The 27,051-nt window shown below is 36.1% G+C and overlaps 1 long non-coding RNA gene across 1 annotated transcript; it reads right to left on the reverse strand.

Annotated features, from left to right (window-relative positions):
* Nucleotides 1-6,057: 6,057 nt before the first annotated feature.
* Nucleotides 6,058-20,458, reverse strand: LOC136287768 (uncharacterized). The gene is made up of 4 exons (XR_010720313.1): nucleotides 20,374-20,458; nucleotides 19,089-19,206; nucleotides 8,487-8,613; nucleotides 6,058-7,523 (listed from the first exon to the last, which is right to left on the reverse strand). It is a non-coding gene; the product is annotated as an uncharacterized lncRNA (long non-coding RNA).
* Between the last annotated feature and the right edge of the window lie 6,593 nt (nucleotides 20,459-27,051).

Here is a 27,051-nt window from a genome sequence, read left to right on the forward strand (position 1 = left end):
ATTGTGGTTTAAACCCAGCCAGCTGCCAAGCCCCTCTCAGGCATTCTCTCACTGTCCCACCAGCAGGACTGGGGAGAGAATGGGAAGGGTAAAAGCAGAGCTTATGAGTTGAAATAAAGACAGTTTAACAGGGAAGGAAAAAGTTGCATAAACAAAGCAAGACAAGGAATCAATTCACTGCTTCCTACAGGCAGACAGGTGTTCAGCCACCTCCAGGAGAGCAAGGGCTCGTCAGACATAGTGGTGACTTGGGAAGACAAATGTCATCACTCCAAATGTCCCCCTCATTCCTACTTCTTTCCCCCACTTTTTATATTGAGCATGATGTCATGATTGCATAGACCTGTACTAGCAACTGTGAAGAAAATTAGCTCTATCTCAGATAATGATGATCACATTTCCACTTGATCAGGAGAGCTATGGATTAATTTAATATTGCATTTTAACTTAATATTCCCTGAATTTGAAAATATTTCTATTATAAAAAGTTTATGAAACTTTGGTCTAACATTTTCCTGTTATTCTAAGTGGGATATAGAAGCTGTATGTATTCCTTCAAGCTTGTGTGGACTTAAAGTTGTCTGAAGCATATCTGAGTGATTAAAAAACCATAAAAGCATCAGAAGGCTGGAATTTCAGGGGATATGAAAAGATAAGAGATCTCCTCTGTCATTCTGGAAAAAAAAAAAAAACAACAACAACAAAATAAAAACAATGAATGCCCCAAAATATGCAGAATTGTTACTTGGAGACAGAGAAATGTACTAGACAGGTCAAAGCACATGGGAAAATTTTAGAATAACTGCTTTGAAGTATTACAGTAAGGGGGAAAGAGGTGGCAAACACTGGGAGAAAATGTGTATTTCTTTGAGTAATATCTGTAAATGGTGAGTCCAGTTCAGAGGGGGAAAACAGCTAGGGGGATAAAGCTGGTGGGGGTTTGGGAGGTGTTTTGTTCAGAATGTTTTCCAGCTGTTGTGTGCTGGTTGAGCCGCAGAGAACACCTGGAAGGAATTTCACCACTTCTGTTCTTATGTTTTTGATTTAAACTTGCCACTTGCTGAACATTTGCTACACTAGTCCACGGCATCAAATGGCTTTGCTTATTTAATTATTTGTTTTGCTGTTTATCCTTGTACTTTGATGATAGTCACCCTCGTTTGCCCCCCTACACATTCAAATGATTTAAACTATCTCAGGTTCTGCAGTTTTACATGTGCACAGGAGTTTCAGATCACTTTTGCTTAGCAGAAGGGTTTCTCTTCCATCCTACCGAGTTTAATTAATATAGAATGAAAAAACTTTCAATTGAACAGCAATCTAAGAACCTAAAGGATGAATAGAAAAGTCCTTTAGAAATAGATAAAAAATTTGAAGGATTTATGGAAGTCAATTGTATGCTGCAAGGGCACAGCTACAGATTATAGTAATATGTATTTAGCTTTTCCTAAAGAAAGAGAAGGGTGAGCAAAAGGCCCATATGAAGCCATTCTTGTATTTGCTGATTACATATCTGTGAAAAACTGAAGCAGTATTAGCTGTGGGAAAGCATTCAATTGTGGTCTTTTATTCTCAATGGGCTAAAAGTGGACCTGTCATTTTCTTTCTTTCATGGTCTGGATTTTTATGAAATCTTTCAGGCTGTTTTCTCAGTGCAACAGCCTCTAAACCGTGTCTTCATATGGCCTGAACTCTAACACTGTTTTCACATAAAAGGCTTTAGGCACAGTTACATTTAAATCCTATTGCTCAAGAGTCACACAAGACTGTCTAGCATGGATAAACTTGAAATGTATATTTCCCCAGCTGGGAGTCTGAACTGTGTTGTACATAGGAATGTACCAAACCATGAAAAACTGAACAGAAGATTATCACAGAGAAGTTGTCTTGTTTAGCGAGCTGAAACAAGTTTACCACAAGTCTCCTGGCCTGAGTAATCAATTAAAAAAGTGTGGCCACCTCTAGACAGATTTTTCAGAATGGTTAAATATGGCTTTAAAGGGGCAATATCAGAGCAAACAACTTTAGGAAAAACACTCATTATTGTCAAAATTGCTTAAAATTTTAAGGTGTCTAAAAGTGAAGAAACCTATATTAACCAGGTTTTAGGGAATTAAACAACAAATTTAAGGCATGTTTAACAACATATGTTAAGGCATATATGTTGTAATCCTATTAGGTCAAATGTTATTATTGATGTTATTTGTTATTATTGCTATTACAGCAATTCCTGGGAAACCTGTCAAAAGTGAGGTGACACTGTGTCAGACATTGCTCAAATGTAGAGAATGACATGTCCTTGCCCTATGACCTTTCTCAATCTAATTTAAGTCAAGACCAAACAAATGGATGTAATCACTTAGAAGAAGAATAAAGTGACAAGAGGAATGCTACTGAACAGCCATCATACAATATTTGGATTAACGTTTTTCCTGTAGGCAAGGTTACGTTTTTGTGGGACATTAATTTAGTAGTTTTACAATGATATTCAATTATGTGCCACTTGCCTGTGCTGGCTGTAGCATGCATTTCCTTTGTGCTATCTTCTGGTTTTATTTTACCTGTGAGGACCTTTGAGAAGCTTCCACCCAGCAATAAAAAAGACTTGTAGCTGATTTCATAAATCTAAGATTTTTTTTAGGGAAAAAAGGGTTTACCCAGGAAAATTGGAGTTTTGTTTTACTTACACAGCAGAGATTCATAAGAAATACTAAGACTGGATAAAGAAAGAAGTCAGAATGGAAATGTGTGTGTTTAAGTATGAGAAGGAAAGCAAAACTATTTAAAAGAATGGCCATATAATAAGGGACACTGTTCCCAGGACACATTTTTCATCAGCAAAACTAGGGAACATGTTCTTGATGTCAAAACAGAAAGGCTGCAGTCTGAAAAGCAGACAACTCATCAGCAAAGGAGCCAGCACCCTGGCTCTAGCAGGGTGGCAGCAAGGCTGCAGCGCACGACGCACACCACTCCTTCCCGTTTGCCTGCCAAGAGAAGGAGACAGGAGACATGTGTTACACACATATGCCAAAATAGGAGGAACAGACAGTGGGCAGTGATGCGCCTTAAGATTCATGGTGGCTGAAATAAGCAAGGTCTGAAGCGGAGATCTACCCCAAAACAGCTGATGGCCCCTGAAGGAGAAGAAAGGTCTGTCTGTCCAGGCTGTCATTGCCAGTCAAGAGGAGCTCTGGAGATACAGAGGACTTGACAGCTGGTGCTCATCTTCTGTATTGTGCACAAGTGACCTTGGCCAGGCCATGCAGACACACACAGGCTGCTTCTCACCAGTATGTGAGCAAGAGAGTGTGAAAACATAAATTTGACTTGCTTTAAAACCTTGAAAATAAACATATTTTTCCAATCCATAAGATCCTGAGCTGAGCTTTATTATGTTAATACTACTGCAAAGCAAATGTCAATACAGTAACTAAAATCAAGATACTTGATATATGCTCTGGCAGCTGAAAATTGTATAAGAATAGGAACATATTTTTTATAGCAGACCTCAAAGAAAAGGCTGGTTACCAAGTGGATTTCGAAGGGAACCTCCTTTAATGAAGATAGCACAGGAAATTTTAGTATCAACTTTTCACATTTTTAAACTGCCGTGGGTACAACTGAGCAAGTCTGTTGCATTATTTCCAATAATTTGTTATGCGAAAATTCACTTTTATACTACTGTGAATATATACTTTTATATCTACTGTGAATTGCACATTCTTAGGAAATTTTATGGCACATGGACTTTGACAAAGAGTTTTTTTTTAAAGAGGTTGAAATGTATAATATAATGTTAGGTGCTCTCTAATGGCAAAAAATAATAGAAAACAGTCAGCTACTGCTAATGCTGTTGGACTTATCAAACCTGCAGAACTACTGCACTTTCCCTCGAGCTTGTAGACTTGTAGCCCAGTGCATGAACTATTTCTATACCTCCTAAGATGCCACTGCATTTGTATTGGCCTTACACTGTCTCAGGGTTGAGGGCTGTCAGTCTTGCTCTGTCTGATCTTGTGCTGACTGGTCAGGAGCTTTCTTTTGTCATTTCTGTCTGTAAATACAGGTTGTTTATTTTTTCTAAAAACCAGGTGTTTATGCCTAATTTGACTTACCTTTGCTTCTCTTTGTAGAGAAAATATTTGTCTTGGATTATGTGACCAAAAAATATTTATTCCATTCCATCTGTTGATTGTTGGGGAGGTGTTTTCTCTTTATCTGTTGTAACTCCAGAAGGGAGGGGGTGACTGCTTTTCCGATAACAAGATTGCTGTTAAAACCAGGTGGGGCATTGTTTCTTATCTCTGTTCACCTTCCCATTACCCCCATCGGCATATCTTCAGTTAATGAGTCCTTAAAGCTCATTAATGACATGACACATTACATCATCCGATTGTGAGATGCTCTACCCAGAGAGGAGGAGCCAAACCGTTTCCATCTAGATAAAAAGGAGCCACTAGTGCCACCAGATATCCAGTGTTCCCACGGGACTCTCAAAGGAAGACCAGACCCATCTCTGGACCCTTTCTCTACAGCACTGTCTCTACTTCCAACAGAACCAAATCTGCCACTCCAAGAGGGCTTACTTTTGGACTGTTTCCAACACCCTAACCAACAGGGTGTCAGGCTGTATTCTCACTCTGTCAGTGGTCTTTTGTATTTTGCATTTATTTTATTGTACTTCTTTTTTCTTCTTATTAAATTGTATTTCTGACTTGGAGTCTCTCACTGGTTTTGCTTTCAAGCCACTACAACATTTTCTCTGTAGAATGCAGTAACAGGAAATCATTCTACACATGATGAAATATTTAAGTGCCTATCTTATCAATGAGAGGATTTGGCTTTGTGCAGAGGGGCAAAGGCCTGGAATTACAGCAAAGACCTTGAAATGGGGACACAAGGTGCAATGTAGAAGAGACAAGAGATGATAAGACAAAGGATAGCAGATGACAGTGAAGGCCCAGGACTGTAAAACCTCACCTGTAGTACAGAAATGCAAATCTTGGAGCGGAAAAAGGGGAGGTAACCAGAGGCACAAGTTTAAACGGTACTGTTATTCCAACAATTTCCTCCATGTAATAATGCTATATTTAACATTTTCTTTCCCTGTAATATAATAATAATAGAAATACTAATATTAATAATGATAACATTAATTATATCTAATTTTTTTTTGCCAGTGGTAAGACTTTAATTAAAATATCAATAACTTCTTGGCTTTATAGGAATTTACTTCAAGTCAATGATGAGACTTTCTGCATCACAATATCTTCAGGAAAAGATCAACTTTGCTCTGCATTAGTTCCCATTTAATGTAGCACATGGACTTACATTAATGAAAAAAAACATTCCCCCAAAACCGAGGACATGGGAAAATGTTGTCTATAGATCCCACTTCCTTGTAAATGAAATTTATTAATTTAAGTTCTATTCTGGATTGTAGAATTTAATTTCTTGGCAATCTTCATCCAAATTCTAAAGGTACTGGCCAAGGTTAAGTCAAAAACAATTCCTTTAAGCTGTCTTCTTCATTGGAACAACACTAGATTTAGATTGACACAACAAAGATCAGAGTTTGTCTCAATAACTTATCATTTCCCTTTGAATAATGGTCTAAGTGACAGTAAAGGGCAAAGGGCCCAGGTTACATAGAATATATTTTAGAACTGTTGGTATGGATTAGCAAGGATGGGATTATGATTGGAGATTTTAGTGTCTTCTTGGTACAGCACAAAACTGTCTGCCAGTTCTCAGCTGGAATCTTCTAAACTGAAAGAGCATATGTTAAATTAAATCCTGTTCAAGTTCTATTAATTCTCCTGTTTGATGTTGAAATAAATACTTTATTGTAGCTCAATTCTATGTCTAGATTTTGCCAGCCTGCTGACCTACAGGGCTTTGGATCAGCAAGAATGTTTCTACTAAACATAGGGATCTACCTTTTCTATCATTAAAAAGATCCTGTTTCAATGTGTACATTGGCATATCTTGAGTCTCCAGCTCCAGAAAAACCTTGCAGCCACAAAAGGTTAAAAAAGAAAAGATTTATTTTAATTCAAATAAAACATGAATTTATAAAAATTAACTGTTGTCTATATAAGTGGCATCCATTATAGTATTAAAAATATAATAAAGGCAGCTTTACTCCAGTCTGTCTACTGGCAGTTCCAGCTTCTGATAGCAAGAGCTGTGTCTCTCTCCAGTCACTCAACACACAGCCAAAGTGTCTAGTCTGGTCTCCAGACTGCAGCTTCTGTTGGCAGAATAGTGGAATGGTTCTGGCTCTCTCTTTTTGCCTTTGTTTTTTTTTTTTAGAAGAGCGCTAAGTAAGCAGAACAATAGACAATAGGTATAGGCAGAACAGTAGGCATAAGCAGAACAATAGACAAAAGGCATAAGTTGCATTTTGTGAGAAATATTGACTGGTATTCCTCAGACGATGCATACCAGGCAGCTTCAGGAGCTGTCCTTTACATTTCACAGAGAGGACTTTCTTGTTGTTGACAACTTGGTTTGGTTTTGTTTGATTTTTTTCCATCCTAATGGATTTTGGTGAAGCAGCAATCACAGACAACCTCCAGCCTTCCAGAGCCTTTGACAATAAACACACTTCTTTAATGATTTCTGCAAGCCACACATCCTCCCTATGATCCTTCACAGGCTAAAGGTTTGTGTTTTGGATTATTTTGTCCAAAAAAAGTTTATTTAGTATGTTTGAATTTTAAATCTCAGTAGTGTCTTATCTGAATAAGATAGCAGCTAGCAGCCACGTAGCTACTCCACCTCCAATAAATCATATCACAGACACATTTGCCTATGTTAATATAAGTTATTTAAATTTTTAAAGCAATCTTTTTTTACCCAATGTAGTTTTCTATGATGTTGCGCAACTATAAATTAAATCCTTTCACACCTGTGCCTTTCACCAGGTTGCTTGAAAACCTACCATGAAACCTTTTTCTTAGATCTGATATTTGTTAATGAAACCTTATATTTATTAAGCTTTTATTCAAGTCTAATATATTAACATGAAAATCATGAAAAAAGTTGTCAAAAGTGCCAGCTGCATTATATGAGCATGCTAGGGAATTTGGTAAGAATGTATTAGGCACAAATGAATAATAAGAAAACTCAATTTCATCCCTTTTTTTATACATTGGGAAAGTAATTCCAGAAATGAGGAAAAAAAAAGGTAAATGCGGGGATTTAAATATGTTCCTTAATCAAAAACCAACAACAACAAATGAGAAAATAAGTAAAATATAAAATATTTTATATATATCACGAGGCAGAATTTTAATTTTTTATAAATAACGTAGATATCCTAGTTTCATTACTAATTTTGCACCATCACATAATGACATGCACTGAAGAAAAAACAGTGTAAAACAAAACTCCAAGAGCACCATGCTGGGTTTTCAGTCTGAGAAAACTTCAATGAAATGTTTTAACTGCAGAATGGCTGTCTCTGAGTGTTACTCCTTTTTCCAGCTACACCCAGAATGTTTTGTTCCAGACATCTGAAAAGAATTGTAGCAGAAACAAGTATATAACATATTTTCCATTTCTACTTTCAAAGGCTTCTCATCTACCTACCAAGACCCCTACTCTTCCCACTCCTGGGGATTTTAATACTTCAACATATCCTTAAACTTATAAACAATTCTTTCAGATCATATATGTATTTAAAATACTGCTGTGGGAAATAAGGAAATGTGAAGAGAAGAAAGTGAACTGAGAAGAAAAAAAAATTAATTGGAAACCAGATAATGTTACAGATTCACATGAACAAAAGTTATCCTCCTTAGGAAGTTATAACAGGAGGTACCTGGAATGAAAATTCTCTCTGAAGAGTTCTACAGTAAAATATATTTCACAAGGTGGAGTCCACGTACAGCTTGGTGGCCACTAGATGTGTCCCAGACACACAGCCTGGAGCACTAAGAGCCTGATGGATTCCTCCCAGCTCAACAGCAGCACTCATCTCTGCACACTACTTACTACCAAGCCCCAGGATGAGAGAGCCTGTGAGCCTTTTGTGGGTATCTCCAGAGAAGGCAAGGGTAACACATCTTACTGGGGCCAGATGCTTTTTTGAGAGAATGAGAAGCAGCAAGTTTGAATGAGTCAATGAAGCTCAGAGCCCCTGTGAGGGCTCCAAAACATCATCTCTCAGGCAGCTGGTAATTGACAATTTCATTAAAATACTTTAGGGAGCCCAGTCTGAGTTTTTTCTTTCCTTCTATAGCTGCTGTAAGAGAGAACTGACAGAGAAAGGGAAGATTCAAAAACCAAGAAGGGACTGGGATTTAACTCCATTAGGGTAAGAAGACAGCATCTGGACTGTATAGAGGCAAGAGGAAACAGACTACATATCATAAAAATGAAGGAATAAGGTGTCTGTAGGTCCTCCAATTTTACTTCTTGTGAAATTACTGTTGATACATTTAGTCACAGAAAACTAGGTGAACAAACCCCCTTACCTGTACTGAAGTCCTAACCTGAACTGCAAGCCAGCTGTTCAGTGCGCTGCCCACAGCTACATTTAGTCCAGGGCTTTGTTGTACCACGTCTTCCTGAGCCAATTAGACTTGACATTTTGCACACTCCCTAATTAAAATGCAAATGAAGGGATGAATTATGTACAAAAACAGATTATGCAGGTTAATTAAGAGGAAAACATACCTAGACCCCAAGTTCACTTTTAAGTGGATTTTAAACATAACCTGCTGACACAGCTGAATGCAGAGTCAGGACACAATATGGTGCTCCAGTGGAAAGGCCCTTTGTCTTTAACAAATGCGAGGTCCCCAGAGGATTGCTTCTATAATTGTTCCTCTGCATTTGAGATAAATTAATGAAGAGGCGTGTTTTATTCCTGCCTTTAAAATTATGCCTCATTCTTCTAACACATGTTTCTCAGACTGGCTATCTAAAAAATTTGTCCAGCAATAAAACATTCATAGTAACTCCACTGCATGTACCTTCAGTGTATCCATCCTATCTGCAGTTTTCAATGCTAGCAATCAGAGCTGAGTTAGTGGACACTTGTGAGGTTGGCCTGCTCCTCTGAGTACTTTCCTGATCTCTTCCATAACAGAAAATTGGAGAAAAATCAACCAAAAAGAAAGCAGATACAATAGAATGACCTTGCATGTACTTATATAGTGGTGGGAAAGGAAGAGATCATATGAAAGCATTTGTGTTCAAGACTTGGAGAAGAAACAGACAAAACCAATAAGAATGTGTGATAGAGCCTTGTCTGTCCTTTTCTAAGGCAGTATTTCCCTGTCTTCAATGCAATCCTATAAGCACCTATAAGCACTGAGCCATGTTTAGTTTTTTACCTGTACATTTGGAATTATAATTATGCATTATGTGCTTTTAGTAAGCAAGTACAATTAGACATTTTTAAAATTACTTACAACAAAACTAGCCCTCCAGAGTTTATAAAAATGTACCTCTACTTTCCATTTTCTGGGTATAAGAGGATGCCAAACTTAAAAGGATTAGTCAAAGCAGGGAAAAGTGTGGAACCTGCAGGGAACTTTGAGATAGTGGTTCAGGACTGCAGGATGAAAGATCTGAGAAAAAGATCCAGCACTCCAGCATGTCTGAATATTAGCTTTAATTGGAGAAACTCACATTCATGGGCTGTGTGTCATCTGAAGAGTTGTTTCACACACTTTTATAGAAAAATAAGATGATTGTTGAATACCTGATTTAGAGTTTGATTTCTAGTTTTACTGCAGATTTCCTGTATAAGCTGGACAACCAGCTCCAACCCTGATTTTTAAAGCAAATGAACACACAGCTGTATTAATGCACAGACAGGTGCTTTTGAAAACACAAAACCACCATCTGCATTTTAGGTTGCTAAATGCTTGAAAATCTGGCTCACTATTCAACTGAGCTGCAGAGCCATCTGTAAAATAGGAAATAATCAGCTTCCTTTTTTCCTATATTTTGTCCATTTATATATGGTCTTTCATTAGACCTCCTCTCTCTCTCTCTATATATATATACGTCTCTAGTATGACAGATATTTTATTTTCATTGTGGCATCTAGTCACTACAGAGAAAAAAATATTCTCTGCAGGATACACATTGGATACAAAATACAAAATTTGGTACGAAAATAAATGTGTACAGTGCTCCTCTGTTCTGGACATTTATAGTTGTGAGAAAAATCATGTTCCAGATCATGTTCTTAGTAGATTTCAGGATATTATTTGAGTGATTTTAAACTGGGATGCCACTTGTCTTCATCAGCAGAACAGTGGATTCAAAGACCCACAGAGTCTCTCCAATCCTAGGCCCTGTGTGCTGTGGTGTATTAGACTTCATGGCACATTTTGACTAAATCCTGAGCACTCAATAGGGGCTAGAAAATTGCAGTAGGGAATCATTTGACATTTACTGTTTCTACTTGGATCTGTATTTTTCTTAAAGTGTGTAATGTAAAAAGCAGTTGGCTTGGCAGAAATTATCTTGCCAAGTCTGTTCCCACTTGTTTCAGTTATTACATATCACTAGATGATAAACTAGAGCTTCTGAAGGTTTGGAGCATAAGAAGCCAAGCAGAGTTTTGAGCTGAACTTCAACTGGCAGAATTTATCCAAACTTTAAGTTATCAAACATACCAAGCAGATAACCACAGGGGACATATGTGAAATTGGAGCAGGGTCCCTAAGCTCACAGGCAAGTAACTGGGCAACTCAGAAATACAAACCACAGAACCCCTTGCAGCAACCAGCTTTCTCAACAGACTGGATTTTCTGAGCATCTTTGAGTAGCTACATGAGGAGTACAGGAGCAGAAAAAAAAGATTTTTAAGTTTTTTAGTGGTGTAATGACTTAGGATCTTGAGCACAGTCCAAGTTGCCTCTGCTGATGCTGCCAGGAAAACGGTGCCATGAACTCTGTTGGGGAAAACCCAGCAGTGAAGTGGGAAGGCACAGCCCCAGCTATGCAGGAGGTAGAGCAGGTTCCTACAGCTTGAGACTCTTTTTATCAACCACCACCACATTCTACAAGAGAAACATTTCATCTTCTCAGATTTGAAAACATCTCCCGGTGACAGAGATAAATTGATAAAATTTTGCTTTTATATCCAGGCATGAATTGTGAAAACAGAAAGCTGATACTCTTGTTTTGCTTGCTTGTTTCCTAATTTACTTATTTTAAAGGAATGAAAAATGGGATATATTATAGGGATAAAGAAAGGATTTTCATAACTTTCTTCACTAGATACTTCCCAGTAGATTTGAACTTCATTAATTAGAGCAATACATTGTGTCTAGTTTGATGATAGGGGAATCAATAATCCCCTGCATTGGTGGATCACATCTGAGAAGCACACAGACCCTATTATAATGCTAGGTTTTCTTACTAAAAATAATTCTTCCCAGCACCCAATGTCTGGACTCCAGATTTCCCCTTGCCCAGTTAACTCCTCTTCCAGTTTCTCAGAAAGTACTCTTGTTGCAAGTATTATATATTTATGTTCTAGTTTTCTCTGTGACTAATGTACATTAGGCAAATGCAGCAGTTCTGAGAAGGTGATGAATTAGTTGAATCTTGTTTCCACCAGTATGAAAAATCCCTCACTGGAGTGCACATAGACTGCCTTTGAAATATCAATTCTTATCTGTGGATGTTTGAAAACATTCAGAATTTGAAAAAGAATTCAAAATTCCAAAACATTTAGGGCTTGGAAAGGAGAAATTTTTCTGAAAGACAGACCCTAAATTTCTGGAAAAGCTCTGAAACAGCAAGGTCTGTTCCACAAATCCCTTATGAAAAGACATTAAGTGGGAAAATAATACCACTTACTTTAAGCAGACAATTCATTTTCCACTAATGATTCTTTCGTATTTATTTCCAGTAACAAATACATACATACGTACATACATGCATATATATATATGTATATACATGTGTAAAGTCAAGAGAAATTAATAGGCCCTATTTGTAGATAATAATATTCAGAATTCCATCAGCGTTCTGTGCATTGACATTTTACTCCAGTCACCAGCAGTGTAATGTCATATATTCTAGGAAACTATCTTACCTTTACAAAAATATTTGTGGTTTTATTATTACTCTAGTTACACTGCAGCAGCATGGCTGCTGACTGTGAACAACAAGATGATGACTGCATTAGTAAATCCATTCAAAGCCAACCCAGGGCCTGACACTGTGCAGTAATTACACATAAATGCTCTCACCATTCCTAAGAAGTTTCTGTTCTTCCTGCTGACGTTCTTTCCAAGTATAATCAAATATTACACTTACTTTGTCAAAAGCATGAGAAAGAAGATTTAACAGAAGAGAACAAGATTCTATGTGATTAAATTTGGCACAAGGAGAGAAAATGGCTTTCATCCCAATAACAATCTTCCTTGCAGCAGGGATTCTCAGGTCTGTGGATATCTTTAAGCCTGGAATTTGAACAGTCATTAAGTGACTTATATTCTCACTGTCCACAGATATTCACTGGCTGTTAGCACTTTATTAAAATTGCTAGCTTCAAAGGCCGGTTTTATTTCTCAGGTTCCTGCATGAGCGATGACACACTCCATGCAATGAACTCAAAGACCAAATATGAGTTTACAACGTCACAGAAATACTTTACTAAAAGAACAGCAAAAGATACAAAGTACAAGAATTAAGGCTGTACCTTCAAGATTTTACATAGGGCTCTCGCCTTCCCTCACGCAAAGAATATTGATGTAGTTAAAACTCCATCAGCATGTGATGAACCCTGAGATAATGAATAATGGGGTTCCATTTTGGTTTTGTCATAGGTTCATGTCTTATGCAGGGAAAAAAGGAGCCTGTGAATAATGAAGACTGCTCAATGAAGATTATTTTCTGTTAGTTCCTGGCATATGCAGATTTTCCTTCTTCTTTTCAAGTCCTCAAGTCTGAAAATATGCAGTTCACTATAGTTTTGTTTTTAATGTGAACAAATATAGAAGCATCTCTAGCCTTTTAATTAAGGAGGTAAAAACTAAAAATTGTATTGGAAAGGCTTAATTTAGGAAAAACAAACCAAAAACCTAATGAACAAACAAAAAAACCCACCACAGTAAAAGGAAGTTCAAAAGCACATTGGGGAGAGAATTTGTGTTGGAGGTAGAAGTTTGTGTCCAATGTTTTATGAATGCCTCTGTAAAGCCCAGTAGATAGTAGAACCAGCCCAGAGAAAAGCTGGGATCCACACCTGTACTGAAGAGTTAGAAATTTCTATTGCCATCAGTACAGTGTGAAATCAGGCCTACTTTTGCTATGCTTTCATGAAGTAGCTATGTATCTTCCACTCAGACATCATAGCATGACTGGAGAACAGCAATGTGCTGTTTTTACCATTGTTGTATTGCTCTGAGACAGGACAATGATTTTGCTCTTGTTCTGTAGCATATATCTAATGGAAGACTGTATAGACTTAAATGAAGATAACACATTCAGATTTGTAACCTTAACCTAGTCATGTTAATCTAAAAAATCACCAAAATTACAAAGGAAGCAGAAACTCAGGAGGGAGCTTGAACCCTTGTGAATGCCTTCAAAACCAGTCAGTTCCCACATGGCCTCAGATTGTGAACACCTCATTGACCTCACACATTCAACTGCCTTTCTTCTAGAAATATGGCTTGTAGAAAGAATCACACCTTTAAATACTATTTAAGTGTATTCATTGAAAAAAACCCCAATATCTAATCAATGACATAAATCTAACAGTGAAAAAAATTGATCTGCTGTCAGTAAATCCCTGACACATCCTAATTGATTTTGTAAATCTCTCTTGTGTTGAGCCTTTCTTTTCCACTGAGGAATACAGCAGGGGAAATACTGCTTGGTACAGGAAGAACAGATGAAGAACCCACCGTACATTAGTTCATCCAGTGGCTTGAGAACATCTTATTTAGCATACCCAAATGCTTAAAAAATGAAAGAAATCACATAGAATGAAGTGTAAATAAATATTTAAGTATGTCTCATTCAGCTTTGGATTGGCATAGTGTTGTAACACAAGAGAGGATTAGAATATGAACAAAAGCATGTGCCTAAAAACATTTCCCAATACCTTGCCATTTTTTCTAATTTGCTGTACACTCTTAAAGCCTGCCTTTCCTAATCAAAACATAAGATTTAATAAGAGCTGCAGCTGAACAGAACAAAATTACTGCACTCTCTAATATTGCAAACATAATTAACTTTGAATTATGTGAATTAACCATGCCTGAAAAATTATCATTCAGCTCTGAAATTAAATTCTTTCATACCATTAGATTTGTTTGTTAAGCTCAAGTAGGCAAAAGTAGTATTTAATAAAGTAATAACGATGCTCTGCTGAGAGTGTTTGTGAGATATATATGGATTTACCCAAAATAAATCATGGAAGTGCTATTATTAGTTAACTTGCAAATACTGTGTAAAGCTGGATCTGTATAATAATATTATAGAAAAGTTTTATGTCACTACAGGTTACTCCATGTCTATTAAACTTATTTTTCTGGTTATCTCTTTACTTTGATCTGGTAATACTTCTATTTATCCATGCATTCAATGCACAGTATAAATATGTTCAACACAGCTCAGCATCAACTCCTGAAGTAGTTATAATCTGAAACTGGGCAAATTTTTACTGCGTCAGAGTTATTTCTAACTATGCTGGATGGAACTGCGGGTTTTGGCTATGTCATTTTTCACCCTCTACCTTCAAACTGACAGTTTGATGGTTATCATGTTCCTCCTTCTTCCTCACTAAACTAATATTCATAAGTGAAAATCTTTGCGATGTCTTGGAAACTTATATCTCAAAAGGATGGAACCAGGGCAAACAACAGGGTAAGAATTCTAATATATCTCCTGAAGGATTCTGATAAGCCCTCTAGATTTACTTACTGAGCTAAAAACCAATATAATCTAACAAGATCCTTTCACAGTAAGGATTTCCATATTCATTCAGTACCAATATTGTAGAAAGAAGGTGTAGATGAGCAGAATAATCTAACTGGTGGAATTACAAATATAATATCTCTTCACCTTGGAGAGTTTCTAATATCAAACTCAAATTAGTAAATTTCCTATCTTGAGAGGCTTGTGACAACCTCTTAGTAATCTGGCAACAAATGTTTGCAAAACAATTTCTGACAGCTACCCTCTGAAACAAACAAAAAAAACACCAAACAAACCCAAAATCCAAGAGAAAGAAACAACCAAAATAAGCCCATACATCTTCATCTTTCAAAATCTTTTCAAATTCTTGGATTTTGTTGCATACAATGCATGCGAGTGTCGCAATGATTACCTCTCTTACCCAAGAACTGTTGAATGCCATATCCCTCTACTTCTTGTGTGATAGCCAACTCTTTTTACCCCCTAATTTCTGACTCATCTCACTGCATCCCATCTTGTAGTAAAGGGAGGCTTCCAGGAGAGAGTTTATCTGGAGCTGAATTTTTCCCAATCACGATAGTGTGGATAAACCCATTTTTTGATCTTTTCTGCACTAGCTGGCAATAAAAGATAAAGATAGGGAAAAGCACTAGATGTTTTCTTCATTAGTGATACATTCTGAAAGAAATGGAAAAGCATTCTTTCCACATTGATACTGCTTAGAAGCATAGGAAGGAGTTAAACCCTCTTGTGTCTGTGGACCCCACAGAGTATCCCAGAGTGTACTTCCATGAGAACCTTCGTAATTCGTATCTGCTGAGCAACACACAGGTAAAGTGCTTTCTGTTATAGTACTTTGTGCAGATCTGTAACAGTTTTTACACCATTTGATGTACTTTTCCAAGCATTATGTAGAAGAGATGTTTTGGTAGAGCAATAATAAAAAGCTGTCTGTGCCTTTCATTTAAGGCTTTTGGCTTTACGATTCTTTTGTTCATGGTGCAGTAATGAGCAGAGAAATCCACTGTTTAGCTTAATAGTGGAAGAATTATGCTTTTTGCTACATGTTTTTACCTCCACCTAACCCTGTGAGAGTTTTTTAAGATTTTCCTTTTAATTCCTGTCTAGTAGATGATTGCTTCCCGAGGAAGCTGCCTTAATCAAGCAGGAGTCAAGAGAAAGAAAGAGGGGAGTAACTTTTGCCTATAACCATCCAGAAAAAACAAAAAGAAAAAAAAATCAACAAGCATTCTTTCGAAAAAGTCAGCCAGCCAAACAACTTTTAAAAAGTTGTAGGGTTTTTTTTCTCTATGAAAACATAATGTAAGTTGCTTAAATTCTGTATGTGACCTACTAAAAGATTCCAGACAAGGGAAACAGGTATATTGTCTTTCAAATTTCTTCATAATCAATCTGGAAATAGAAACATTGAATTCTGAGAGACACGACAGCAGAATGACCTATTCCACCTAGGCAGATTTCTGCTTTCAGCATTTAATGTGTTGGTTAAATCAAGAAATATTCACCAATCTTCTAAATGATGGAATATATCAGTCATTAATGATTGGAGTGCAGTGCCATGCATGTACCTATTTCAGTGTGTTCAAATAGCATCATTTCATACAGGCAATCAGAAGTATATATCTGCTTATTGAGCAGATAATGATGTCGTCTTTAAAGTTTTATACTTATTGGTTCTTCCTGAAGTTAAGAAAAATGTATGTTCACAAGAACATTTAAGGGAAATAATATGCAACACTCCCACTCCCACCTGAATTAAAAGAATAATTTAATTTTTTTGCTAGAATGGAATGTAGGGAAGTCTAAGGTAATGATCATCAGATAACACAGGAGGACACCAATTTCAGTGGGCTGAGTTAGATCGGTCAAAACAGGTTCTGAGCACGAAAGCACAAAAGTGATTTGATTAAGTGTATGCGTATGGAGACCATCAGGGATATGATGGCAAAGGCTGATAACATTTCAGCTTGAAATAGATCACTGGATCAAAGTTAGTGCTGATATAATCTTGTGCCTCAGGTAAGAAACAGAAAAAGTTGGATGCCTTGTTGCAGGAATGCTCATTAGTGTTAATTCTGAAGGATAACACCAATAATGAAGTATTTCAGAGCAGAGAGGTCAATGGAGAAATATTTCCTAACTTCTATAGAAGATGTTTCCTAACTTATTCAGAAGCTGACTTTCTAAAAAGCTAATTACTAAACTATCTTAAATTGTAATGTAAATTCACATAATGATGTGATTGCTGATGTAATACTAATATAATACTAATACTAAAATAATACTAATATAATACCCTACTAATAATTGGAGACTTATTGCAAGGATGAAAATGGAAATGGCATGTAGAGGCTTCTTACTGAGTAACACAGGAATATCAATTTAAAATTTTTTCTCTCTCATTTTACGTATTATAAAAATTTTGCATCTAGCTGGCTAAACTCCACACATTTGTAAAGGTCTTTGTAAAGACTATAGAGTCCCTGAGCTTTCATATTCAGAAACCCTGAGCTTTCATATGCAGAAGAAAAAAAGTTTCAAAATCCTTGCAAAACTTGTTTTGCCTAAAGCCACCTGCAGCCTTTGTTAAATTTATTCCTCGGTACAGAGCAGTCAAAAAATAGAATGCATACCTCACCTTACTTCTCTGGTTATTCTTTTTCTTTTCATAATGCTTATGCAAAGCTAAAATGAATTTGAATGAGGAGATTCTTTTAGAAATTCCCTTTCCAATCTTAAGGGCTTGTAAGTTAGTCAGACAGGCAACAAGCAATTTAAATTTAATTAATTGTTCACAAAGGAGCATTGTTTGTCTTTGGATTTTCCTGTTCTCTTCAGATTACATATAAGGAAGAGGTTATGAGAAACTTTCATTTTCCTTAAACCTTTTTGTGGTAAAATCACCAGCAGTTCTTGGGTAGGATAGAAAATTCCTATACTTTCTTTTGAGACTTTGGTGTAGAAATCTGAGAGGCAGGGAGACAGGGTCTCCTGGCTCTTCAGAATAGTGGGTGTTTCTCTGGCACAAAACATATTTCCAGTCTTCTGAAACAGATCTCAACTGGGGCAGTTCACAGGCAAGTCAGAGTTCATTATCACTCCCATTTGGGGGTGGAAATGGACTGGGTTTCTTTTTCAGCTCCTTTCCAACCTAAATGATTATGATTCTGTGTCTATGATTCAGACACTGTCACTTAACAAAAATAGCTGTGTCTGCCAGCAAATTTCAGATCCATATTTAGAGACAGCATCTTATTTAGATGCCAAATTTCTACAAATAATTTTGCCTACTATTTTATGAGTTGTAAGAGGCCATAAAGGAAGTATATTATAAGAAAAGCTCAAAATGGCAGATTCCCTACTGCACCTATATTTCACCAAAGCTCAAATGCGTAATCCAGTGCAGTTAATTTAGGTACTGAAATTATGTATTTACTGGACCTCTAGGAGATGGTGAGTTATCTCTCACTCTTTTGAGACTGTAAAGAAACATCTACAGATATTATGATCCCAAGTAGATGAAGGAATCAGTTAACTTGGGTCTTTTGTGTCCACTTTCTCGGAAGAGATTCACAGTTAAAGAAATTTTCTAGGAAGCTGGGGCCTGAAATTTAAGTTTTGTTCTTCCTGAGGAAAAGTCAGACTACTTTTTGGAATCCAGATTTTTCAGTAATGTTCTCTGTGCACCATAATGATACCTCTTGAGCGAAAGCAATCTTGAGAGAAAATAATTATTCTTTTTCTTTCTTCTCAAACTAGGAACTGAAAAAATTAAACCCTGCTCTGACTCGCCTATGTCCTAGATATACTTTAAAAATCAGGTTAGAAATCATGTATACGTACTGGAAGAAGCAGACCAAAAGGAAGCGGGAAGGGAGGGGAAGTGGGGGTGTCAACTTCAGTTGGGAAAGACTAGTAAAGAATGGATGAAAACAATTTTAAAAAGCTAATGTTGTTAAAACTGGATAACTGTTACATATAGCATATCAAAGACTGAAGGTTTAAACATAAAAAAAAAGCTGTAAAAATTATCAGGATCAGAAAAATTATTAGCACAATTTTGAATAATTTTAAAATTTCTGATGAGAACACACAGAATCAACATTATCATGCATAAGTGCTAGAGAATTCTCTTGTTCTCACTTCAAGTGACTTACCTGAAAGCTTTCAGTCAGAGGTAAAGTAGATCTTGTAATTAATGACATGCAAGTCTTGCTAGGCACACACGAGTTCAGCTTGCATCTCACTGCTGAATGGCATTTTTTGAATATTTTCCTAGTTATATTCAGAGCAAAACAGTTCAAAAAAATGCTCAGATCAGAGTGCATTGACACAAATAAAGCAGTAGCAAATTGGAGCTAATAGTCTATTAAACAGCAGCTAAACCTCGGCCAAGAAAAATTTTGAGTATTCTGCTCTGAATAGAGCCTGTCACACATTTCTGGATTTTTGTTCAATGACGGTTTATTTTTAAATGATCTTTCAAATAGTAGTGAGGTCTATATATGTCAAACCAAAAAGCAGAACAAAACACCATGTGCATGTGAATGTTAATGAACTATAATTACATAATTACTATTATTATGCAAAACAGAAAAGCAGATGTCTTTTTTTTTTGATTTAGAAGAAGGCATTTCTGAAAACATCTAAGTTAACCTTCTGCAAAATGGATAGAGGGCATCTCATGATCACTTCTGCAAGTAGAGGATCAGTAAGTACTTCTCTGCAACAAGCCATCAGGATTTTCCCTTAAGGTAAGAAAAAGAATACCCTTGACTCAAGGATGACTTACCTAGCCCTACCCAACTATGAAGTCTCAAATACCAAAGTATGCAGAGAAAAAGAGTTTAAAATTGACACAGGAAGTTCAGCATCAACAAATCACAAATGCTGTTGAAGAAGCTCCAAAAATGCTGTAACGCTTAAGAAAAACTGCAGTGGCATATACCTTAACACATTTCCTCCCACAAGGAGCAAGAAAACACACTGAGAGAAGGAGCATAAGAACTGAGCATAGACTGAATTTTAGTGGTGACATAGCTTCCCACTTTCTGGAAATAAACTGTTTAGGAACCATTAACTGAACATTTTTCTCTTCTGAAGAAGTCTCTTGTTTCTAAGACCTCAAACTGTCCTTGAGTCATGTTGTTCCTTGGGTTCCATCTAAAGACAAATATGTTTATACATCAACATATGACTTCAAGCAAGCTTTGGTGATACAACAATCTATTTTTATTTTATGGAGAACCTTTCCCTTTCTTACCCTTAAAGTTTGTTAAAATCCCATTTTCAATATTGTCATCACCATACAAACCAGGCCTTCAACACCACGTCCCTCTTCTTCGTTTGTCACATTCCCACTCTACCTGCTCCTAGTTCTCAAAACAGGACATTAGTCCTTCCTCCTCTCTTGCCTCCCTACCATCAGTTTGTGTGACTTACAGTCTGCCCGATGTCCCAAAATCACACTTGGGGATGGCTTAGTGAAGGTGGCTGCAGCACACATCTTGAACCTGCAGACTTGAAGGGGATGGCACACTTTGCACTGAGGACCTGCAGCACATTTTATCCTAATTACTTAATTGTGGTGAATTAAGTGATACCGCAGAGCTTCATTCTGAGTGGAATGGAGAACAACTGTGACTACTTGCACCATGTTAAGTTAAAGAAATTCCATGCATATGTAGAGAGAAAACAAGTTCACCAGAGCTTCTTTGTCTCTGGAAATCAAGTTTGCCAAGATTCACTATTTTTCTGCTGCCAGTAACTCTCTACAGTGGCAAAACCATCATCACTTCTTGAGCTAGTTTACAGGGTGGAAAGCCACTGAGAATCATGTCTCAGCTTTAGTTCAACACAGCTCCTTACCTGCATTGGAATTTACTTTCTGTTCTAGGTGCAAATATGAAGGAATGTTTTCTTCATTACAAAATCAGTGTGTTTTACTCAGTTTTCAGAGTCAAATTATGTTGTTTTCTTATTGTTTTTTAATGTAATCATTCCATTTCAGCATAACAGCATCCTGAGGCTGATCTTAAGCTCTGTATCTGTTGCTTTCCCACTCTAACTGTTCCTTGAAATTCTGTTACCCTGTACAATTACTGTTTCTATCCACTGCTTATTCCCCAAATATGTGCTCTTCCCCCTCCCCGTCCCCCAAACTGCAATGATTGGGTTGGTTGTTTGTTTGGCTTTTTTTTTCATCTGGGTGTTCTCTTAAATTTAAATAAAACTTTATCAGGGACTACCTGACTCAGGAAATTAAACTCTTGTAAAATTATTAGCAGCTTAATCTTGAATACTGAGTCTTCTTTAGCAATCTTAAACATAGAAAACCCTGCCTTTAGTGCATATCAACTCATGTCCCATTTCCTTTATCACCTATCTGAGAATTTAGAGGATTGAGGTTTTTTTCATTAGATGTAGCTCTCTCAGATTAGCAATACAAGCAAAAAAAAAAAAAAAAAAAAAAAAAAAAAAAAAAAAAAAAAAAAAAAACACCCAGAACCACAGCTCCTGTAAAACCAAAATATCTCTGTGATGGTAGTGTAGCTGTTCTTGTTAGTATAAAGTGAGACCCACATCACTGTTTTTCTAATTGTTATAATAGACCTGAGAGATTAAATTTAAAAAATTTACATTGTTCAGAAGCTGTCATTTCAATATCTCTCTCCTTTTAATATATTGAAGTGTCCTGGTGAATTTATTTGCAGATCATTTCTACTGTAAATAAGTAGAGATTTCCCAGAGGGCGTATTCACACAGTATTTAAAATGTGAAACACATTACTTGTCCTATCAATACTGCACTGTCTCATCTAAGAAAGAAAAAAATCCAATATCAAACATTTTCCTCATTTTGTAACAATCTGGAATATAGTACCAATAACAAAACATGAATATACATTTTTCCTCCAAAAATATTTTGAACTGAAGGGTAACCATAAATTCACCCCAAAAGCCTTAGGAAATGCACGTTTATCTCAAAAATAAGCATGTCAATAAAATTACTGGTTTGAAGTTTGAATAATAGTTAGGTAACAAAGCAGGGACAAGAGTTTCCTCTTCTGCCACCTGAAACCAGAGGTTATTTTGCTGGCTTTTAAGAAGCATTATACCTTCAGAAATGTAACTAGAAAAGAGTGCTCAAGGGAGAGCTGTCTGTTCTTCAGCACTCTTGGATTACATTTTAGATTAAAAGGTTTGAGAATCACTTTCTAAGTGTGACAAGTTCCATGATACAATTACATAATAAAATTCCACTTTTGAAATAATTATAGCCCCTTGATTCTTCAACGTTTCAAACTTGCAACATAAGTTTATGTGGGGAAAACCCCCAAAACTACGTCTGTGAAGTTTTTAAAATATATTTCTTCATATGTGAGCAATATTTACCTGGAATGATTTTTTTTTTGCAAATCCTACTCCTTCCTGCTTTTTAATTTCTCATAAGTATGTCTCTCTGTGTCTGGAATGAAAAATTAAATAAGTAGGAAGAATATGGACAGCCTAGCTTGCTTTTTAAAAGTTATTTTTTATTTGTCAACAAGTAAATGTCAGACTCCAGATGACTAGGCTAATATTTATGCACATTTCATAATCACCTAGAAAGTTGTGACCTCAAAGTATTTCCTTGAGTTTTGAAATAAAGGTCAAGCCTGGATTAACATAATGATTCACTCATGCCAAAAATCTAAAAGTGTTCTTCATGTCTTGTTTGTTTTTCTCCTGATTAACACATAAAGCAAGTAATTTCTTTTTCAAGTTGTAGACTAAATTTGAAAAGTTAATTGGCCTGTTGTCTAAGAGACTATCTTTACTAAGAGTATAGATTTTTTTCTTCTGATGCAACTAAAGTCACATTTTAACTGTAAACTGCAGGTTGGAGTATGTTTTTTACTTAAATGTCTTCTTACAGATGGGGCTCCACTTAATTTTCAAACCAGAAGGGACTATATCCTAACAAGAAATTACTGCACTCAGTTACACATAGTATGGGCCCATGAACATTTATTGTTAGTTTGGATACTGTAAGACCCCTTGCTTCCAGCTGCCATTCCACGGGTTCCTGGTTCTCAGAGCAGACCTAGCTGAGCTCTGCTGGTCTCAGGTGTCCTGGGGAGTCTGCAGCGGCTATGTCTGTACAGAATCATAGAAATATAGAGTGGTTGTGGTTGGAAGGGACCTTGAAGATTTTCTAGTTTCAGTGACATTTTCCACTAGACCAGGTTGCTCAAAGAGCCCCTGAATCAAGATTCTCAAATTGGAGGGTGTGAACCCACTGTAAGTTACCACATTGTTACAGGGTGTGTTCACAGAGCCAATTAGTGACAGCCTTTGCCTTTCACCTCCCTTGGTTTAAACTCTTCGGGTGAGAGATTATGACAAATTCTCCATTACAGCTGCTGCTTTTTATGTTATCCCCAAACAGTGATTTCTACTATTGTATTATCTCTATGGAGAAATTATCCCAGATTCTTAAAAGGTATTTTGTACAATGATCAAATACTTCTGGTAATCTTAGTGTTAGTGAAGAGTACTGAACACACAATTACAAATAATAATACATCAGAGATTTATAAGATTGTGCTTCTCAGTAGTTTTCATGCACACTATTAATGTTTCACAACTTTTGCTGACTTGTTGAACTTTGGTCCCACAGTGATCTACACTGTTATTGAGGTGTCTGCCCAAGCAATGAGATTTTTTATATGACACACAAAATTTGTAGGATTTTTCTTATGAACAAGTTCTGCCTTCTAGGCTGTTCCAGCAGGAAATTCTTTTACCAACATTTTCCAGTTTTTGCTTTGATTTGCTGTTGTTGTTGTTGAGGTGTTCTTTTTTTTCTTTTTCTTTTCCAACCTTAGCTTTCTGTCTTATCAAGTTTCTAATCTATGCCAGTATTTTAGTTTCTATTTCATGACTAATGAATTTTTCATTCACCTCAATAACCATGAAATTTGGATCACATTCCGTCTAAGCAGTGTCTAATTCTACAACAGGCCCCATTAACTTATATGAGATCAGCTGCAAAGCAAGTTTAATACTCAAAATAAGTAAGAAGAGCAAAATACATCTTAAATATATACCATATACCTGATCATGGTCATTTTACTGCAGGGCAGCAGATTAGTAGTTTCAAATTCAAAACTCCCAGCTTTTCCATCACATCTATCCAGTTTTAAGGTTTTTTTGGGGAGGGAAAATTGTGAGAGAAAAGAAGAAAATTTAATATTCAATCTGTGATTTCCCTCATTTGACAATCCAATTTGTAAAAATAAAATAAATAAATAATATGTCTATACACTAAAGAATGTTTATACAGAAAGGAGAGGTATAGCTACCTATCTAGCAACATATAAATCTAGTAAGTCCTATCTATAAATTATTATACTCAATAAAATTGTTATTCAACATTACTAATGAGTTTTTGCTTACAGTGCTCAGCATACTGACAAGCGTAATGTAGTTCTTCTGTAGCAAAGTAGAGATCTAAAGGAAGTGAAATTCTTAAAATTCCAGATTCCTCAAATTTCTTCCTTCATGGCAAGAAAAAATTTCATTTGCATCTGCTTTTCCTTCTGCAAATTAATTTCTTCCAAATACTGATAAGGTTTAATTTTTCCACCACTACTCCTTTTGTCAGGAAATCAGGAACAGAAAATATATAAAAGTCTGTTGTTTGATCCCTCTGCCACTGCTGCAAGTGTAAAAGGGAGAGGGGTCCAGAATTAAGTCCCACTTGTTGGCAGCTATTAGAAGTTAAGAAATCTAAGGAGAGATGCCATAGCACATGCAAAATATGAATGTTACTTTCTTGAAATGCCAGTCTGTTTGGCAACACTTATTTATATTCTTTTGTATTTTCCAGTCATAAGACATATTTCCATCTAAGCAAAACTGTGTAAGATTAGACAAAAAATAACACATTGCTAAGTGAATTTTTTTGCAAGGATCTTGGCATTTTTTTCTGGAACTATATGAACAACATTGATTGCCATGTCTATTAACTGAACAAATAATGCCAGATTTAGATTGCTTAAATTTTATTTACATCCCAGTATGTATGCAGTTAATTTTACTCTCTGGGGGAATCACTCAACTCTTTGATGCTCTGCATCCATACAGTTGATTTGGATTGGATCCTGCAGTGAGCGCTGTTCTTTAGATTTTGCGAGGCTTTTCTTGAACAAAATGTATTTTTTCACTCCGAAAAGATACCGCCAGTGACCATAGAGATATTTTTGGGTCAGCCAAACAGTAAAATTTTAGATGTGAAGGTTTAAGTAGAATTTAGTCTCTGTGAACTTGAATAATACACTGGCCACAAGTGCAAGACCCATTAAAGGTAATAATATTGAGCAATAGTATGTCTTCTATTGTTTTCTAAACAAAACCTGCAAGACACAGTATTGACTTTTTCCACCAAATATGAAGCATACAGCAATTTTTTTATTTCCCTCCACATTGTCAAGACTCAATTAAATATTTATACTTTTTTATAAAATATAATATATATTTAATATACATTTTAATATATATAAATATAAACTCTATTTATATTAATTTATATTTATAAAATTCAGTCAAAGAAACTAAAACTGACAAAAAAAAAAGTGATTTTGCTGTTAACAACAACCTGTTTAGAAATTGGAGCTAATTTTCAGGGGGTAAAATCATACACAAGTCCATGTATCATCCTAAAAATGAGGAAAAGTATAATTTTTCCCTCTCTCTGGGGACACAGCAACAAATTCAACTTTAAAATTACATTTGTAGCTTAACACATGCAAGGATACATTTAATTTTCATCAGCACCTTTGCTTCCCATACTTGCCCCTTTCTTTCCATTTTTCTTGGGTATCCCCATCATTGCCCAACTATATCTGACTGAAATGTGAAGAAAGAGAAAGCAATCTGTGCTAGTACTTGTAAAAGAAGGTGATACACATGAACATCAGGCATACATCCCTGCACACTGGATAGAGATCCCCCAGGCAGCTGTGATGACACTGGCACTAGAATGCAAATACATATTAGACATGTTAATCTACATGATGCTCATCACAGGACATGGATATTTGAGGGCAGAGAAAAAAAGCCATTTTTGGTCTAACCCACCTTTTCACAGGTCAAAGAAACTTTCCCTGGTATTTTCTTCATTAAGAAGCCAACTTCTGTAAATGTCTAATATATTTTGTAAAAAAGCATTTAAGGTTTTTACAGTCCTAAAATGACACACAACTTCCAACCTTCAATGTGGAAATAAAAGTTTCTGGGTTTATCTAGCCTCTATTCTTGATCATATCTATTTTTTGCTCTCAAATTTAACTCAAATGCTGTCCAGCTTTTCAGATATTTGCTCTAAGAGTGACCGTGTAATTCATAAAAAAATTTTCGGTCCCAACTCACTGATATCTGTGTACTCTCCTATCAATATAATTATGTCTCTATTTATAGGAAATCTCTGGATTTTCATTTGTCCAGGGGAAGAGTGAAATATGGGCTTTTTTTGTACCTTTTACAATAACTTCCACAACTCTTTACATAGTACATCCATTCTTCTCTTTTATTCAAGCAGAAAAGCTTTTGCCCAAGAAAATGTGTGTACTGTGCACAAAAATAGAAGGACTAAAAGTGTAAGCTACAGGCAGAGACTTTCTTCCTTTGCCTTGAAGTTTTTTCACCATTGCTCAACTCCTATTCCTTTTCTGGGGTACAGAAACAAGATTGCCAGCTACCACTAAAGGTCATTTTACTGTGTTCCATTTATCTTCTATTACAGAATGATATGTATCTTTGTGATTATAGCATTTTCCCAATTAAGTCCTATAACTGCAGACTTAATAGAAGTCTGAGCCAGAAAAACCACTGGGTATTAGTGTAAGCCTAGTTGTTCAAGAAATTGAAAGTAAAAATTCTTGTGTTTGTACAAGGTAATCAACTGCCAAGTCCTAAAATTAGCTTTTAAAAAATAAAATTTAGGTGCACTGTGATAAGTAAAAGTGTTTGATGTGCCTCAAATAACTTGTTTTAACTGATGACTATCACAGTCTGTAGCACAACATGACTCCACTGAACCAAAGCAGAATTTGTGATGAAGAATTTTGTCAAAAAC

The sequence above is a fragment of the Chamaea fasciata genome, unplaced genomic scaffold (assembly GCF_029207755.1).
Source record: "Chamaea fasciata isolate MVZ Bird 193981 ecotype frontalis unplaced genomic scaffold, bChaFas1.0.hap1 SCAF_3, whole genome shotgun sequence".
NCBI classification, from domain to species: Eukaryota; Metazoa; Chordata; class Aves; order Passeriformes; family Sylviidae; genus Chamaea; species Chamaea fasciata.